This window comes from Spermophilus citellus, assembly GCF_964194105.1.
Source record: "Spermophilus citellus genome assembly, chromosome: 2".
Classification (NCBI taxonomy): domain Eukaryota; kingdom Metazoa; phylum Chordata; class Mammalia; order Rodentia; family Sciuridae; genus Spermophilus; species Spermophilus citellus.
This window is the reverse complement of record NC_138183.1, coordinates 102,660,799-102,679,650: the sequence shown is the minus strand read 5'-3', so window position 1 is coordinate 102,679,650 and position 18,852 is coordinate 102,660,799.

Genomic DNA, 18,852 nt, shown 5'->3' with positions numbered 1-18,852 from the left:
TGAAACTTGACACAACAAAGTAGTTTCACGTTCTATCTCTACGTTTTGTTTCCTCTTGATGTAGCCCTAAGCAGTGACTGGCGAGAAACACTTTCATGGGAAGGGGTTGCCAAGTTTCCCAAAATTACGAATCTCCAGAAATCTCAGCAAACATTTTTTCACCCAAACTGGATGATACTTTCAGGTAATGATCAGTACACTAAGGCGACTTGGTTCCCCAAATTTCGTTCTTCTATGTTGAAGCGTTCATTTCCAGTAACAGTTTGAATTTTTAGGTTTCACTCTGTTTTCTCCTATATTGATAGATGTATTTGGAACTCTAAATCCAACACGGTTTGTGCTAGCTTCTTGAAACTTGACACAACAAAGTAGTTTCACGTTCTATCTCTACGTTTTGTTTCCTCTTGATGTAGCCCTAAGCAGTGACTGGCGAGAAACACTTTCATGGGAATGGGATGCCAAGTTTCCCAAAATTACGAATCTCCAGAAATCTCAGCAAATATTTTTTCACCCAAACTGGATGATACTTTCAGGTAATGATCAGTACACTAAGGCGACTTGGTTCCCCAAATTTCGTTCTTCTATGTTGAAGCGTTCATTTCCAGTAACAGATTGAATTTTTAGGTTTCACTCTGTTTTCTCCTATATTGATAGATGTATTTGGAACTCTAAATCCAACACGGTTTGTGCTAGCTTCTTGAAACTTGACACAACAAAGTATTTTCACGTTCTATCTCTACGTTTTGATTCCTCTTGATGTAGCCCTAAGCAGTGACTGGCGAGAAACACTTTCATGGGAAGGGGTTGCCAAGCTTCCCAAAATTACAAATCTCCAGAAATCTCAGCAAATATTTTTTCACCCAAACTGGATGATACTTTCAGGTAATGATCAGTACACTAAGGCGACTTGGTTCCCCAAATTTCGTTCTTCTATGTTGAAGCGTTCATTTCCAGTAACAGTTTGAATTTTTAGGTTTCACTCTGTTTTCTCCTATATTGATAGATGTATTTGGAACTCTAAATCCAACACGGTTTGTGCTAGCTTCTTGAAACTTGACACAACAAAGTAGTTTCACGTTCTATCTCTACGTTTTGTTTCCTCTTGATGTAGCCCTAAGCAGTGACTGGCGAGAAACACTTTCATGGGAAGGGGTTGCCAAGTTTCCCAAAATTACGAATCTCCAGAAATCTCAGCAAACATTTTTTCACCCAAACTGGATGATACTTTCAGGTAATGATCAGTACACTAAGGCGACTTGGTTCCCCAAATTTCGTTCTTCTATGTTGAATCGTTCATTTCCAGTAACAGTTTGAATTTTTAGGTTTCACTCTGTTTTCTCCTATATTGATAGATGTATTTGGAACTCTAAATCCAACACGGTTTGTGCTAGCTTCTTGAAACTTGACACAACAAAGTAGTTTCACGTTCTATCTCTACGTTTTGTTTCCTCTTGATGTAGCCCTAAGCAGTGACTGGCGAGAAACACTTTCATGGGAAGGGGTTGCCAAGCTTCCCAAAATTACGAATCTCCAGAAATCTCAGCAAATATTTTTTCACCCAAACTGGATGATACTTTCAGGTAATGATCAGTACACTAAGGCGACTTGGTTCCCCAAATTTCGTTCTTCTATGTTGAAGCGTTCATTTCCAGTAACAGTTTGAATTTTTAGGTTTCACTCTGTTTTCTCCTATATTGATAGATGTATTTGGAACTCTAAATCCAACACGGTTTGTGCTAGCTTCTTGAAACTTGACAGAACAAAGTAGTTTCACGTTCTATCTCTACGTTTTGTTTCCTCTTGATGTAGCCCTAAGCAGTGACTGGCGAGAAACACTTTCATCGGAAGGGGTTGCCAAGCTTCCAAAAATTACGAATCTCCAGAAATCTCAGCAAATATTTTTTCACCCAAACTGGATGATACTTTCAGGTAATGATCAGTACACTAAGGCGACTTGGTTCCCCAAATTTCGTTCTTCTATGTTGAAGCGTTCATTTCCAGTAACAGTTTGAATTTTTAGGTTTCACTCTGTTTTCTCCTATATTGATAGATGTATTTGGAACTCTAAATCCAACACGGTTTGTGCTAGCTTCTTGAAACTTGACACAACAAAGTAGTTTCACGTTCTATCTCTACGTTTTGTTTCCTCTTGATGTAGCCCTAAGCAGTGACTGGCGAGAAACACTTTCATGGGAAGGGGTTGCCAAGCTTCCAAAAATTACGAATCTCCAGAAATCTCAGCAAATATTTTTTCACCCAAACTGGATGATACTTTCAGGTAATGATCAGTACACTAAGGCTACTTGGTTCCCCAAATTTCGTTCTTCTATGTTGAAGCGTTCATTTCCAGTAACAGTTTGAATTTTTAGGTTTCACTCTGTTTTCTCCTATATTGATAGATGTATTTGGAACTCTAAATCCAACACGGTTTGTGCTAGCTTCTTGAAACTTGACACAACAAAGTATTTTCACGTTCTATCTCTACGTTTGATTCCTCTTGATGTAGCCCTAAGCAGTGACTGGCGAGAAACACTTTCATGGGAAGGGGTTGCCAAGCTTCCCAAAATTACAAATCTCCAGAAATCTCAGCAAATATTTTTTCACCCAAACTGGATGATACTTTCAGGTAATGATCAGTACACTAAGGCGACTTGGTTCCCCAAATTTCGTTCTTCTATGTTGACGCGTTCATTTCCAGTAACAGTTTGAATTTTTAGGTTTCACTCTGTTTTCTCCTATATTGATAGATGTATTTGGAACTCTAAATCCAACACGGTTTGTGCTAGCTTCTTGAAACTTGACACAACAAAGTAGTTTCACGTTCTATCTCTACGTTTTGTTTCCTCTTGATGTAGCCCTAAGCAGTGACTGGCGAGAAACACTTTCATGGGAAGGGGTTGCCAAGTTTCCCAAAATTACGAATCTCCAGAAATCTCAGCAAACATTTTTTCACCCAAACTGGATGATACTTTCAGGTAATGATCAGTACACTAAGGCGACTTGGTTCCCCAAATTTCGTTCTTCTATGTTGAAGCGTTCATTTCCAGTAACAGTTTGAATTTTTAGGTTTCACTCTGTTTTCTCCTATATTGATAGATGTATTTGGAACTCTAAATCCAACACGGTTTGTGCTAGCTTCTTGAAACTTGACACAACAAAATAGTTTCACGTTCTATCTCTACGTTTTGTTTCCTCTTGATGTAGCCCTAAGCAGTGACTGGCGAGAAACACTTTCATGGGAATGGGATGCCAAGTTTCCCAAAATTACGAATCTCCAGAAATCTCAGCAAATATTTTTTCACCCAAACTGGATGATACTTTCAGGTAATGATCAGTACACTAAGGCGACTTGGTTCCCCAAATTTCGTTCTTCTATGTTGAAGCGTTCATTTCCAGTAACAGTTTGAATTTTTAGGTTTCACTCTGTTTTCTCCTATATTGATAGATGTATTTGGAACTCTAAATCCAACACGGTTTGTGCTAGCTTCTTGAAACTTGACACAACAAAGTATTTTCACGTTCTATCTCTACGTTTTGATTCCTCTTGATGTAGCCCTAAGCAGTGACTGGCGAGAAACACTTTCATGGGAAGGGGTTGCCAAGCTTCCCAAAATTACAAATCTCCAGAAATCTCAGCAAATATTTTTTCACCCAAACTGGATGATACTTTCAGGTAATGATCAGTACACTAAGGCGACTTGGTTCCCCAAATTTCGTTCTTCTATGTTGAAGCGTTCATTTCCAGTAACAGTTTGAATTTTTAGGTTTCACTCTGTTTTCTCCTATATTGATAGATGTATTTGGAACTCTAAATCCAACACGGTTTGTGCTAGCTTCTTGAAACTTGACACAACAAAGTAGTTTCACGTTCTATCTCTACGTTTTGTTTCCTCTTGATGTAGCCCTAAGCAGTGACTGGCGAGAAACACTTTCATGGGAAGGGGTTGCCAAGTTTCCCAAAATTACGAATCTCCAGAAATCTCAGCAAACATTTTTTCACCCAAACTGGATGATACTTTCAGGTAATGATCAGTACACTAAGGCGACTTGGTTCCCCAAATTTCGTTCTTCTATGTTGAAGCGTTCATTTCCAGTAACAGTTTGAATTTTTAGGTTTCACTCTGTTTTCTCCTATATTGATAGATGTATTTGGAACTCTAAATCCAACACGGTTTGTGCTAGCTTCTTGAAACTTGACACAACAAAGTAGTTTCACGTTCTATCTCTACGTTTTGTTTCCTCTTGATGTAGCCCTAAGCAGTGACTGGCGAGAAACACTTTCATGGGAATGGGATGCCAAGTTTCCCAAAATTACGAATCTCCAGAAATCTCAGCAAATATTTTTTCACCCAAACTGGATGATACTTTCAGGTAATGATCAGTACACTAAGGCGACTTGGTTCCCCAAATTTCGTTCTTCTATGTTGAAGCGTTCATTTCCAGTAACAGATTGAATTTTTAGGTTTCACTCTGTTTTCTCCTATATTGATAGATGTATTTGGAACTCTAAATCCAACACGGTTTGTGCTAGCTTCTTGAAACTTGACACAACAAAGTATTTTCACGTTCTATCTCTACGTTTTGATTCCTCTTGATGTAGCCCTAAGCAGTGACTGGCGAGAAACACTTTCATGGGAAGGGGTTGCCAAGCTTCCCAAAATTACAAATCTCCAGAAATCTCAGCAAATATTTTTTCACCCAAACTGGATGATACTTTCAGGTAATGATCAGTACACTAAGGCGACTTGGTTCCCCAAATTTCGTTCTTCTATGTTGAAGCGTTCATTTCCAGTAACAGTTTGAATTTTTAGGTTTCACTCTGTTTTCTCCTATATTGATAGATGTATTTGGAACTCTAAATCCAACACGGTTTGTGCTAGCTTCTTGAAACTTGACACAACAAAGTAGTTTCACGTTCTATCTCTACGTTTTGTTTCCTCTTGATGTAGCCCTAAGCAGTGACTGGCGAGAAACACTTTCATGGGAAGGGGTTGCCAAGTTTCCCAAAATTACGAATCTCCAGAAATCTCAGCAAACATTTTTTCACCCAAACTGGATGATACTTTCAGGTAATGATCAGTACACTAAGGCGACTTGGTTCCCCAAATTTCGTTCTTCTATGTTGAATCGTTCATTTCCAGTAACAGTTTGAATTTTTAGGTTTCACTCTGTTTTCTCCTATATTGATAGATGTATTTGGAACTCTAAATCCAACACGGTTTGTGCTAGCTTCTTGAAACTTGACACAACAAAGTAGTTTCACGTTCTATCTCTACGTTTTGTTTCCTCTTGATGTAGCCCTAAGCAGTGACTGGCGAGAAACACTTTCATGGGAAGGGGTTGCCAAGCTTCCCAAAATTACGAATCTCCAGAAATCTCAGCAAATATTTTTTCACCCAAACTGGATGATACTTTCAGGTAATGATCAGTACACTAAGGCGACTTGGTTCCCCAAATTTCGTTCTTCTATGTTGAAGCGTTCATTTCCAGTAACAGTTTGAATTTTTAGGTTTCACTCTGTTTTCTCCTATATTGATAGATGTATTTGGAACTCTAAATCCAACACGGTTTGTGCTAGCTTCTTGAAACTTGACAGAACAAAGTAGTTTCACGTTCTATCTCTACGTTTTGTTTCCTCTTGATGTAGCCCTAAGCAGTGACTGGCGAGAAACACTTTCATCGGAAGGGGTTGCCAAGCTTCCAAAAATTACGAATCTCCAGAAATCTCAGCAAATATTTTTTCACCCAAACTGGATGATACTTTCAGGTAATGATCAGTACACTAAGGCGACTTGGTTCCCCAAATTTCGTTCTTCTATGTTGAAGCGTTCATTTCCAGTAACAGTTTGAATTTTTAGGTTTCACTCTGTTTTCTCCTATATTGATAGATGTATTTGGAACTCTAAATCCAACACGGTTTGTGCTAGCTTCTTGAAACTTGACACAACAAAGTAGTTTCACGTTCTATCTCTACGTTTTGTTTCCTCTTGATGTAGCCCTAAGCAGTGACTGGCGAGAAACACTTTCATGGGAAGGGGTTGCCAAGCTTCCCAAAATTACGAATCTCCAGAAATCTCAGCAAACATTTTTTTCACCCAAACTGGATGATACTTTCAGGTAATGATCAGTACACTAAGGCGACTTGGTTCCCCAAATTACGTTCTTCTATGTTGAAGTGTTCATTTCCAGTAACAGTTTGAATTTTTAGGTTTCACTCTGTTTTCTCCTATATTGATAGATGTATTTGGAACTCTAAATCCAACACGGTTTGTGCTAGCTTCTTGAAACTTGACACAACAAAGTAGTTTCACGTTCTATCTCTACGTTTTGTTTCCTCTTGATGTAGCCCTAAGCAGTGACTGGCGAGAAACACTTTCATGGGAAGGGGTTGCCAAGCTTCCAAAAATTACGAATCTCCAGAAATCTCAGCAAATATTTTTTTCACCCAAACTGGATGATACTTTCAGGTAATGATCAGTACACTAAGGCGACTTGGTTCCCCAAATTTCGTTCTTCTATGTTGAAGCGTTCATTTCCAGTAACAGTTTGAATTTTTAGGTTTCACTCTGTTTTCTCCTATATTGATAGATGTATTTGGAACTCTAAATCCAACACGGTTTGTGCTAGCTTCTTGAAACTTGACACAACAAAGTAGTTTCACGTTCTATCTCTACGTTTTGTTTCCTCTTGATGTAGCCCTAAGCAGTGACTGGCGAGAAACACTTTCATGGGAAGGGGTTGCCAAGCTTCCCAAAATTACGAATCTCCAGAAATCTCAGCAAACATTTTTTTCACCCAAACTGGATGATACTTTCAGGTAATGATCAGTACACTAAGGCGACTTGGTTCCCCAAATTACGTTCTTCTATGTTGAAGTGTTTATTTCCAGTAACAGTTTGAATTTTTAGGTTTCACTCTGTTTTCTCCTATATTGATAGATGTATTTGGAACTCTAAATCCAACACGGTTTGTGCTAGCTTCTTGAAACTTGACACAACAAAGTAGTTTCACGTTCTATCTCTACGTTTTGTTTCCTCTTGATGTAGCCCTAAGCAGTGACTGGCGAGAAACACTTTCATGGGAAGGGGTTGCCAAGCTTCCAAAAATTACGAATCTCCAGAAATCTCAGCAAATATTTTTTCACCCAAACTGGATGATACTTTCAGGTAATGATCAGTACACTAAGGCGACTTGGTTCCCCAAATTTCGTTCTTCTATGTTGAAGCGTTCATTTCCAGTAACAGTTTGAATTTTTAGGTTTCACTCTGTTTTCTCCTATATTGATAGATGTATTTGGAACTCTAAATCCAACACGGTTTGTGCTAGCTTCTTGAAACTTGACACAACAAAGTAGTTTCACATTCTATCTTTACGTTTTGTTTCCTCTTGATGTAGCCCTAAGCAGTGACTGGCGAGAAACACTTTCATCGGAAGGGGTTGCCAAGCTTCCAAAAATTAAAATCTCCAGAAATCTCAGCAAATATTTTTTCACCCAAACTGGATGATACTTTCAGGTAATGATCAGTACACTAAGGCGACTTGGTTCCCCAAATTTCGTTCTTCTATGTTGAAGCGTTCATTTCCAGTAACAGTTTGAATTTTTAGGTTTCACTCTGTTTTCTCCTATATTGATAGATATATTTGGAACTCTAAATCCAACACGGTTTGTGCTAGCTTCTTGAAACTTGACACAACAAAGTAGTTTCACGTTCTATCTCTAAGTGTTGTTTCCTCTTCATGTAGCCCTAAGCAGTGACTGGCGAGAAACACTTTCATGGGAATGGGATGCCAAGTTTCCCAAAATTACGAATCTCCAGAAATCTCAGCAAATATTTTTTCACCCAAACTGGATGATACTTTCAGGTAATGATCAGTACACTAAGGCGACTTGGTTCCCCAAATTTCGTTCTTCTATGTTGAAGCATTCATTTCCAGTAACAGTTTGAATTTTTAGGTTTCACTCTGTTTTCTCCTATATTGATAGATGTATTTGGAACTCTAAATCCAACACGGTTTGTGCTAGCTTCTTGAAACTTGACACAACAAAGTATTTTCACGTTCTATCTCTACATTTTGATTCCTCTTGTTGTAGCCCTAAGCAGTGACTGGCAAGAAACACTTTCATGGGAAGGGGTTGCCAAGCTTCCCAAAATTACAAATCTCCAGAAATCTCAGCAAATATTTTTTCGCCCAAACTGGATGATACTTTCAGGTAATGATCAGTACACTAAGGCGACTTGGTTCCCCAAATTTCGTTCTTCTATGTTGAAGCGTTCATTTCCAGTAACAGTTTGAATTTTTAGGTTTCACTCTGTTTTCTCCTATATTGATAGATGTATTTGGAACTCTAAATCCAACACGGTTTGTGCTAGCTTCTTGAAACTTGACACAACAAAGTAGTTTCACGTTCTATCTCTACGTTTTGTTTCCTCTTGATGTAGCCCTAAGCAGTGACTGGCGAGAAACACTTTCATGGGAAGGGGTTGCCAAGTTTCCCAAAATTACGAATCTCCAGAAATCTCAGCAAACATTTTTTCACCCAAACTGGATGATACTTTCAGGTAATGATCAGTACACTAAGGCGTCTTGGTTCCCCAAATTTCGTTCTTCTATGTTGAAGCGTTCATTTCCAGTAACAGTTTGAATTTTTAGGTTTCACTCTGTTTTCTCCTATATTGATAGATTGATTTGGAACTCTAAATCCAACACGGTTTGTGCTAGCTTCTTGAAACTTGACACAACAAAGTAGTTTCACGTTCTGTCTCTACGTTTTGTTTCCTCTTGATGTAGCCCTAAGCAGTGACTGGCGAGAAACACTTTCATGGGAAGGGGTTGCCAAGCTTCCAAAAATTACGAATCTCCAGAAATCTCAGCAAATATTTTTTCACCCAAACTGGATGATACTTTCAGGTAATGATCAGTACACTAAGGCGACTTGGTTCCCCAAATTTCGTTCTTCTATGTTGAAGCGTTCATTTCCAGTAACAGTTTGAATTTTTAGGTTTCACTCTGTTTTCTCCTATATTGATAGATGTATTTGGAACTCTAAATCCAACACGGTTTGTGCTAGCTTCTTGAAACTTGACACAACAAAGTAGTTTCACATTCTATCTCTACGTTTTGTTTCCTCTTGATGTAGCCCTAAGCAGTGACTGGCGAGAAACACTTTCATCGGAAGGGGTTGCCAAGCTTCCAAAAATTAAAATCTCCAGAAATCTCAGCAAATATTTTTTCACCCAAACTGGATGATACTTTCAGGTAATGATCAGTACACTAAGGCGACTTGGTTCCCCAAATTTCGTTCTTCTATGTTGAAGCGTTCATTTCCAGTAACAGTTTGAATTTTTAGGTTTCACTCTGTTTTCTCCTATATTGATAGATATATTTGGAACTCTAAATCCAACACGGTTTGTGCTAGCTTCTTGAAACTTGACACAACAAAGTAGTTTCACGTTCTATCTCTAAGTGTTGTTTCCTCTTCATGTAGCCCTAAGCAGTGACTGGCGAGAAACACTTTCATGGGAATGGGATGCCAAGTTTCCCAAAATTACGAATCTCCAGAAATCTCAGCAAATATTTTTTCACCCAAACTGGATGATACTTTCAGGTAATGATCAGTACACTAAGGCGACTTGGTTCCCCAAATTTCGTTCTTCTATGTTGAAGCATTCATTTCCAGTAACAGTTTGAATTTTTAGGTTTCACTCTGTTTTCTCCTATATTGATAGATGTATTTGGAACTCTAAATCCAACACGGTTTGTGCTAGCTTCTTGAAACTTGACACAACAAAGTATTTTCACGTTCTATCTCTACATTTTGATTCCTCTTGTTGTAGCCCTAAGCAGTGACTGGCGAGAAACACTTTCATGGGAAGGGGTTGCCAAGCTTCCCAAAATTACAAATCTCCAGAAATCTCAGCAAATATTTTTTCGCCCAAACTGGATGATACTTTCAGGTAATGATCAGTACACTAAGGCGACTTGGTTCCCCAAATTTCGTTCTTCTATGTTGAAGCGTTCATTTCCAGTAACAGTTTGAATTTTTAGGTTTCACTCTGTTTTCTCCTATATTGATAGATGTATTTGGAACTCTAAATCCAACACGGTTTGTGCTAGCTTCTTGAAACTTGACACAACAAAGTAGTTTCACGTTCTATCTCTACGTTTTGTTTCCTCTTGATGTAGCCCTAAGCAGTGACTGGCGAGAAACACTTTCATGGGAAGGGGTTGCCAAGTTTCCCAAAATTACGAATCTCCAGAAATCTCAGCAAACATTTTTTCACCCAAACTGGATGATACTTTCAGGTAATGATCAGTACACTAAGGCGACTTGGTTCCCCAAATTTCGTTCTTCTATGTTGAAGCGTTCATTTCCAGTAACAGTTTGAATTTTTAGGTTTCACTCTGTTTTCTCCTATATTGATAGATTGATTTGGAACTCTAAATCCAACACGGTTTGTGCTAGCTTCTTGAAACTTGACACAACAAAGTAGTTTCACGTTCTATCTCTACGTTTTGTTTCCTCTTGATGTAGCCCTAAGCAGTGACTGGCGAGAAACACTTTCATGGCAAGGGGTTGCCAAGCTTCCAAAAATTACGAATCTCCAGAAATCTCAGCAAATATTTTTTCACCCAAACTGGATGATACTTTCAGGTAATGATCAGTACACTAAGGCGACTTGGTTCCCCAAATTTCGTTCTTCTATGTTGAAGCGTTCATTTCCAGTAACAGTTTGAATTTTTAGGTTTCACTCTGTTTTCTCCTATATTGATAGATGTATTTGGAACTCTAAATCCAACACGGTTTGTGCTAGCTTCTTGAAACTTGACACAACAAAGTATTTTTACGTTCTATCTCTACGTTTTGTTTCCTCTTGATGTAGCCCTAAGCAGTGACTGGCGAGAAACACTTTCATCGGAAGGGGTTGCCAAGCTTCCAAAAATTACGAATCTCCAGAAATCTCAGCAAATATTTTTTCACCCAAACTGGATGATACTTTCAGGTAATGATCAGTACACTAAGGCGACTTGGTTCCCCAAATTTCGTTCTTCTATGTTGAAGCGTTCATTTCCAGTAACAGTTTGAATTTTTAGGTTTCACTCTGTTTTCTCCTATATTGATAGATGTATTTGGAACTCTAAATCCAACACGGTTTGTGCTAGCTTCTTGAAACTTGACACAACAAAGTAGTTTCACGTTCTATCTCTACGTTTTGTTTCCTCTTGATGTAGCCCTAAGCAGTGACTGGCGAGAAACACTTTCATCGGAAGGGGTTGCCAAGCTTCCAAAAATTAAAATCTCCAGAAATGTCAGCAAATATTTTTTCACCCAAACTGGATGATACTTTCAGGTAATGATCAGTACACTAAGGCGACTTGGTTCCCCAAATTTCGTTCTTCTATGTTGAAGCGTTCATTTCCAGTAACAGTTTGAATTTTTAGGTTTCACTCTGTTTTCTCCTATATTGATAGATGTATTTGGAACTCTAAATCCAACACGGTTTGTGCTAGCTTCTTAAACTTGACACAACAAAGTAGTTTCACGTTCTATCTCTACGTTTTGTTTCCTCTTGATGTAGCCCTAAGCAGTGACTGGCGAGAAACACTTTCATCGGAAGGGGTTGCCAAGCTTCCAAAAATTACGAATCTCCAGAAATCTCAGCAAATATTTTTTCACCCAAACTGGATGATACTTTCAGGTAATGATCAGTACACTAAGGCGACTTGGTTCCCCAAATTTCGTTCTTCTATGTTGAAGCGTTCATTTCCAGTAACAGTTTGAATTTTTAGGTTTCACTCTGTTTTCTCCTATATTGATAGATGTATTTGGAACTCTAAATCCAACACGGTTTGTGCTAGCTTCTTGAAACTTGACACAACAAAGTAGTTTCACGTTCTATCTCTACGTTTTGTTTCCTCTTGATGTAGCCCTAAGCAGTGACTGGCGAGAAACACTTTCATCGGAAGGGGTTGCCAAGCTTCCAAAAATTAAAATCTCCAGAAATGTCAGCAAATATTTTTTCACCCAAACTGGATGATACTTTCAGGTAATGATCAGTACACTAAGGCGACTTGGTTCCCCAAATTTCGTTCTTCTATGTTGAAGCGTTCATTTCCAGTAACAGTTTGAATTTTTAGGTTTCACTCTGTTTTCTCCTATATTGATAGATGTATTTGGAACTCTAAATCCAACACGGTTTGTGCTAGCTTCTTGAAACTTGACACAACAATGTAGTTTCACGTTCTATCTCTACGTTTTGTTTCCTCTTGATGTAGCCCTAAGCAATGACTGGCGAGAAACACTTTCATGGGAAGGGGTTGCCAAGTTTCCCAAATTTACGAATCTCCAGAAATCTCAGCAAACATTTTTTCACCCAAACTGGATGATACTTTCAGGTAATGATCAGTACACTAAGGCGACTTGGTTCCCCAAATTTCGTTCTTCTATGTTGAAGCGTTCATTTCCAGTAACAGTTTGAATTTTTAGGTTTCACTTTGTTTTCTCCTATATTGATAGATGTATTTGGAACTCTAAATCCAACACGGTTTGTGCTAGCTTCTTGAAACTTGACACAACAAAGTATTTTCACGTTCTATCTCTACGTTTTGATTCCTCTTGATGTAGCCCTAAGCAGTGACTGGCGAGAAACACTTTCATGGGAAGGGGTTGCCAAGCTTCCCAAAATTACAAATCTCCAGAAATCTCAGCAAATATTTTTTCACCCAAACTGGATGATACTTTCAGGTAATGATCAGTACACTAAGGCGACTTGGTTCCCCAAATTTCGTTCTTCTATGTTGAAGCGTTCATTTCCAGTAACAGTTTGAATTTTTAGGTTTCACTCTGTTTTCTCCTATATTGATAGATGTATTTGGAACTCTAAATCCAACACGGTTTGTGCTAGCTTCTTGAAACTTGACACAACAAAGTAGTTTCACGTTCTACTTCTACGTTTTGTTTCCTCTTGATGTAGCCCTAAGCAGTGACTGGCGAGAAACACTTTCATCGGAAGGGGTTGCCAAGCTTCCAAAAATTACGAATCTCCAGAAATCTCAGCAAATATTTTTTCACCCAAACTGGATGATACTTTCAGGTAATGATCAGTACACTAAGGCGACTTGGTTCCCCAAATTTCGTTCTTCTATGTTGAAGCGTTCATTTCCAGTAACAGTTTGAATTTTTAGGTTTCACTCTGTTTTCTCCTATATTGATAGATGTATTTGGAACTCTAAATCCAACACGGTTTGTGCTAGCTTCTTGAAACTTGACACAACAAAGTAGTTTCACGTTCTATCTCTACGTTTTGTTTCCTCTTGATGTAGCCCTAAGCAGTGACTGGCGAGAAACACTTTCATCGGAAGGGGTTGCCAAGCTTCCAAAAATTACGAATCTCCAGAAATCTCAGCAAATATTTTTTCACCCAAACTGGATGATACTTTCAGGTAATGATCAGTACACTAAGGCGACTTGGTTCCCCAAATTTCGTTCTTCTATGTTGAAGCGTTCATTTCCAGTAACAGTTTGAATTTTTAGGTTTCACTCTGTTTTCTCCTATATTGATAGATGTATTTGGAACTCTAAATCCAACACGGTTTGTGCTAGCTTCTTGAAACTTGACACAACAAAGTAGTTTCACGTTCTATCTCTACGTTTTGTTTCCTCTTGATGTAGCCCTAAGCAGTGACTGGCGAGAAAGACTTTCATCGGAAGGGGTTGCCAAGCTTCCAAAAATTAAAATCTCCAGAAATCTCAGCAAATATTTTTTCACCCAAACTGGATGATACTTTCAGGTAATGATCAGTACACTAAGGCGACTTGGTTCCCCAAATTTCGTTCTTCTATGTTGAAGCGTTCATTTCCAGTAACAGTTTGAATTTTTAGGTTTCACTCTGTTTTCTCCTATATTGATAGATGTATTTGGAACTCTAAATCCAACACGGTTTGTGCTAGCTTCTTGAAACTTGACACAACAATGTAGTTTCACGTTCTATCTCTACGTTTTGTTTCCTCTTGATGTAGCCCTAAGCAATGACTGGCGAGAAACACTTTCATGGGAAGGGGTTGCCAAGTTTCCCAAATTTACGAATCTCCAGAAATCTCAGCAAACATTTTTTCACCCAAACTGGATGATACTTTCAGGTAATGATCAGTACACTAAGGCGACTTGGTTCCCCAAATTTCGTTCTTCTATGTTGAAGCGTTCATTTCCAGTAACAGTTTGAATTTTTAGGTTTCACTCTGTTTTCTCCTATATTGACAGATGTATTTGGAACTCTAAATCCAACACGGTTTGTGCTAGCTTCTTGAAACTTGACACAACAAAGTAGTTTCACGTTCTATCTCTACGTTTTGCTTCCTCTTGATGTAGCCCTAAGCAGTGACTGGCGAGAAACACTTTCATGGGAAGGGGTTGCCAAGCTTCCAAAAATTACGAATCTCCAGAAATCTCAGCAAATATTTTTTCACCCAAACTGGATGATACTTTCAGGTAATGATCAGTACACTAAGGCGACTTGGTTCCCCAAATTTCGTTCTTCTATGTTGAAGCGTTCATTTCCAGTAACAGTTTGAATTTTTAGGTTTCACTCTGTTTTCTCCTATATTGATAGATGTATTTGGAACTCTAAATCCAACACGGTTTGTGCTAGCTTCTTGAAACTTGACACAAGAAAGTAGTTTCACGTTCTATCTCTACGTTTTGTTTCCTCTTGATGTAGCCCTAAGCAGTGACTGGCGAGAAACACTTTCATGGGAAGGGGTTGCCAAGCTTCCAAAAATTACGAATCTCCAGAAATCTCAGCAAATATTTTTTCACCCAAACTGGATGATACTTTCAGGTAATGATCAGTACACTAAGGCGACTTGGTTCCCCAAATTTCGTTCTTCTATGTTGAAGCGTTCATTTCCAGTAACAGTTTGAATTTTTAGGTTTCACTCTGTTTTCTCCTATATTGATAGATGTATTTGGAACTCTAAATCCAACACGGTTTGTGCTAGCTTCTTGAAACTTGACACAACAAAGTAGTTTCACGTTCTATCTCTACGTTTTGTTTCCTCTTGATGTAGCCCTAAGCAGTGACTGGCGAGAAACACTTTCATCGGAAGGGGTTGCCAAGCTTCCAAAAATTAAAATCTCCAGAAATCTCAGCAAATATTTTTTCACCCAAACTGGATGATACTTTCAGGTAATGATCAGTACACTAAGGCGACTTGGTTCCCCAAATTTCGTTCTTCTATGTTGAAGCGTTCATTTCCAGTAACAGTTTGAATTTTTAGGTTTCACTCTGTTTTCTCCTATATTGATAGATGTATTTGGAACTCTAAATCCAACACGGTTTGTGCTAGCTTCTTGAAACTTGACACAACAAAGTAGTTTCACGTTCTATCTCTACGTTTTGTTTCCTCTTGATGTAGCCCTAAGCAGTGACTGGCGAGAAACACTTTCATCGGAAGGGGTTGCCAAGCTTCCAAAAATTAAAATCTCCAGAAATCTCAGCAAATATTTTTTCACCCAAACTGGATGATACTTTCAGGTAATGATCAGTACACTAAGGCGACTTGGTTCCCCAAATTTCGTTCTTCTATGTTGAAGCGTTCATTTCCAGTAACAGTTTGAATTTTTAGGTTTCACTCTGTTTTCTCCTATATTGATAGATGTATTTGGAACTCTAAATCCAACACGGTTTGTGCTAGCTTCTTGAAACTTGACACAACAAAGTATTTTCACGTTCTATCTCTACATTTTGATTCCTCTTGATGTAGCCCTAAGCAGTGACTGGCGAGAAACACTTTCATGGGAAGGGGTTGCCAAGCTTCCCAAAATTACAAATCTCCAGAAATCTCAGCAAATTTTTTTTCACCCAAACTGGATGATACTTTCAGGTAATGATCAGTACACTAAGGCAACTTGGTTCCCCAAATTTCGTTCTTCTATGTTGAAGCGTTCATTTCCAGTAACAGTTTGAATTTTTAGGTTTCACTCTGTTTTCTCCTATATTGATAGATGTATTTGGAACTCTAAATCCAACACGGTTTGTGCTAGCTTCTTGAAACTTGACACAACAAAGTAGTTTCACGTTCTATCTCTACGTTTTGTTTCCTCTTGATGTAGCCCTAAGCAGTGACTGGCGAGAAACACTTTCATGGGAAGGGGTTGCCAAGCTTCCAAAAATTACGAATCTCCAGAAATCTCAGCAAATATTTTTTCACCCAAACTGGATGATACTTTCAGGTAATGATCAGTACACTAAGGCGACTTGGTTCCCCAAATTTCGTTCTTCTATGTTGAAGCGTTCATTTCCAGTAACAGTTTGAATTTTTAGGTTTCACTCTGTTTTCTCCTATATTGATAGATGTATTTGGAACTCGAAATCCAACACGGTTTGTGCTAGCTTCTTGAAACTTGACACAACAAAGTATTTTCACGTTCTATCTCTACGTTTTGATTCCTCTTGATGTAGCCCTAAGCAGTGACTGGCGAGAAACACTTTCATGGGAAGGGGTTGCCAAGCTTCCCAAAATTACAAATCTCCAGAAATCTCAGCAAATATTTTTTCACCCAAACTGGATGATACTTTCAGGTAATGATCAGTACACTAAGGCGACTTGGTTCCCCAAATTTCGTTCTTCTATGTTGAAGCGTTCATTTCCAGTAACAGTTTGAATTTTTAGGTTTCACTCTGTTTTCTCCTATATTGATAGATGTATTTGGAACTCTAAATCCAACACGGTTTGTGCTAGCTTCTTGAAACTTGACACAACAAAGTAGTTTCACGTTCTATGTCTACGTTTTGTTTCCTCTTGATGTAGCCCTAAGCAGTGACTGGCGAGAAACACTTTCATGGGAAGGGGTTGCCAAGTTTCCCAAAATTACGAATCTCCAGAAATCTCAGCAAACATTTTTTCACCCAAACTGGATGATACTTTCAGGTAATGATCAGTACACTAAGGCGACTTGGTTCCCCAAATTTCGTTCTTCTATGTTGAAGCGTTCATTTCCAGTAACAGTTTGAATTTTTAGGTTTCACTCTGTTTTCTCCTATATTGATAGATGTATTTGGAACTCTAAATCCAACACGGTTTGTGCTAGCTTCTTGAAACTTGACACAACAAAGTAGTTTCACGTTCTATCTCTACGTTTTGTTTCCTCTTGATGTAGCCCTAAGCAGTGACTGGCGAGAAACACTTTCATGGGAAGGGGTTGCCAAGCTTCCAAAAATTACGAATCTCCAGAAATCTCAGCAAATATTTTTTCACCCAAACTGGATGATACTTTCAGGTAATGATCAGTACACTAAGGCGACTTGGTTCCCCAAATTTCGTTCTTCTATGTTGAAGCGTTCATTTCCAGTAACAGTTTGAATTTTTAGGTTTCACTCTGTTTTCTCCTATATTGATAGATGTATTTGGAACTCTAAATCCAACACGGTTTGTGCTAGCTTCTTGAAACTTGACACAACAAAGTATTTTCACGTTCTATCTCTACATTTTGATTCCTCTTGATGTAGCCCTAAGCAGTGACTGGCGAGAAACACTTTCATGGGAAGGGGTTGCCAAGCTTCCCAAAATTACAAATCTCCAGAAATCTCAGCAAATATTTTTTCACCCAAACTGGATGATACTTTCAGGTAATGATCAGTACACTAAGGCGACTTGGTTCCCCAAATTTCGTTCTTCTATGTTGAAGCGTTCATTTCCAGTAACAGTTTGAATTTTTAGGTTTCACTCTGTTTTCTCCTATATTGATAGATGTATTTGGAACTCTAAATCCAACACGGTTTGTGCTAGCTTCTTGAAACTTGACACAACAAAGTAGTTTCACGTTCTATCTCTACGTTTTGTTTCCTCTTGATGTAGCCCTAAGCAGTGACTGGCGAGAAACACTTTCATGGGAAGGGGTTGCCAAGTTTCCCAAAATTACGAATCTCCAGAAATCTCAGCAAACATTTTTTCACCCAAACTGGATGATACTTTCAGGTAATGATCAGTACACTAAGGCGACTTGGTTCCCCAAATTTCGTTCTTCTATGTTGAAGCGTTCATTTCCAGTAACAGTTTGAATTTTTAGGTTTCACTCTGTTTTCTCCTATATTGATAGATGTATTTGGAACTCTAAATCCAACACGGTTTGTGCTAGCTTCTTGAAACTTGACACAACAAAGTAGTTTCACGTTCTATCTCTACGTTTTGTTTTCTCTTGATGTAGCCCTAAGCAGTGACTGGCGAGAAACACTTTCATGGGAAGGGGTTGCCAAGCTTCCAAAAATTACGAATCTCCAGAAATCTCAGCAAATATTTTTTCACCCAAACTGGATGATACTTTCAGGTAATGATCAGTACACTAAGGCGACTTGGTTCCCCAAATTTCGTTCTTCTATGTTGAAGCGTTCATTTCCAGTAACAGTTTGAATTTTTAGGTTTCACTCTGTTTTCTCCTATATTGATAGATGTATTTGGAACTCTAAATCCAACACGGTTTGTGCTAGCTTCTTGAAACTTGACACAACAAAGTAGTTTCACGTTCTATCTCTACGTTTTGTTTCCTCTTGATGTAGCCCTAAGCAGTGACTGGCGAGAAAGACTTTCATCGGAAGGGGTTGCCAAGCTTCCAAAAATTAAAATCTCCAGAAATCTCAGCAAATATTTTTTCACCCAAACTGGATGATACTTTCAGGTAATGATCAGTACACTAAGGCGACTTGGTTCCCCAAATTTCGTTCTTCTATGTTGAAGCGTTCATTTCCAGTAACAGTTTGAATTTTTAGGTTTCACTCTGTTTTCTCCTATATTGATAGATGTATTTGGAACTCTAAATCCAACACGGTTTGTGCTAGCTTCTTGAAACTTGACAC